Source organism: Orycteropus afer, unplaced genomic scaffold (assembly GCF_000298275.1).
Source record: "Orycteropus afer afer isolate SDZICR_OR568_19922 unplaced genomic scaffold, OryAfe1.0 scaffold00693, whole genome shotgun sequence".
NCBI lineage: Eukaryota > Metazoa > Chordata > Mammalia > Tubulidentata > Orycteropodidae > Orycteropus > Orycteropus afer.
In genome coordinates, this window is record NW_006922280.1 from 514,172 (window position 1) to 515,310 (window position 1,139).

At 41.2% G+C, this 1,139-nt stretch overlaps 1 protein-coding gene across 1 annotated transcript in view; it reads right to left on the reverse strand.

Moving 5' to 3' along the window:
• Window positions 1–1,139, reverse strand: part of SYNDIG1 (synapse differentiation inducing 1) — a 235,104-nt gene that overhangs the window by 171,426 nt on the left and 62,539 nt on the right. The window lies entirely within an intron of this gene.

The window sequence follows — 1,139 nt, forward strand, 5'->3', positions numbered from 1 at the left end:
GAGCTTTGAAAGGAAGGATACAAAAGTGGACTAAACTCCAAATAGTAGAAGACCTGCATGAAAACAATGAAAAAGGAGAAACAGGGAGCTGTGTACTGTCATACATCCTGACAGCATGGATATTGACATGTGGTGTTAGGACCTAAGAACTAACCTAAAAATCAGCCCTGCTAGTCAGAGGCTCCATGGAGGATTTCACTGGCGGCTGGTGAATAAAAGGAGAAGCAGTGAAGAGGGAGATGGGCTGAGCTATGGACTTTTGGCTGTCTGGAGGGAGCATCCATTTTGAATGGTGGAAGCAGTTCCACCATTTTGGATATTTAAAGCAGAAGCATTTTCTCAGATTACAGGGACCTAAAAATAGGCTTCACTTGCCTGGAACAGCAAAGGCATTCCAGACACAAACGACTGTAAAGGTGCAATATTCCCCTTGTTACTCTTATACCACATGCCCTCTTGGTGAATGGAGGTGTGGCCATACCTCACTTCAACCCACCTTCTGGGACAGCAGGAATTCCATCCAGTCTGTGTGATCTGAAGGAATCGGGATGCTCTGCCCAGCCCTGCCCAGATTTTTTTCCTGATTTTTTTTTCAATTTGTTTCTTTTTGACAATTTCAATATTTTTTTATCTGTTTTATTATTATTATTAATTCTTCCCTTCCCAGGTTCTAGTTTTCAGCTTTTTCTCTCCTCTCTGTTCCTGGTCCCTGCTTTTTTCTTTCCCATTGTTAACCCTATTGCCTGTTTTCCTTTTTTCCCACCTTTTTACTCACTATTCTCCAACTCTACCTCTTTTCTCTTATTGTCCCCTAGCCAGATATAGTGGGGTTTTGTTTGTTTATTTGTTTGGTTTTTTGGTTATAATTTATTTTTTTGGTGATTGTTCCTGTGTGTTTATGTGGTGTGCTTTTTGTCCACTTGCTTTTTTATATATAGCTTTTCAATTATTGATTTTGTCTAACTGAGTGGGAGATAGCAACCATGCTCACACAATGCAACCACACCTGCATGTCCTGCAGCTCCACTTACTGAGTGAGAGAGACCACTTCCTTCTCCACCAACTGGCCAATGATAATTGACCACCAAAAAGAGCCTGACTCACCCTTAACCGCTCTTCAGAAATAATTAACAGAGATA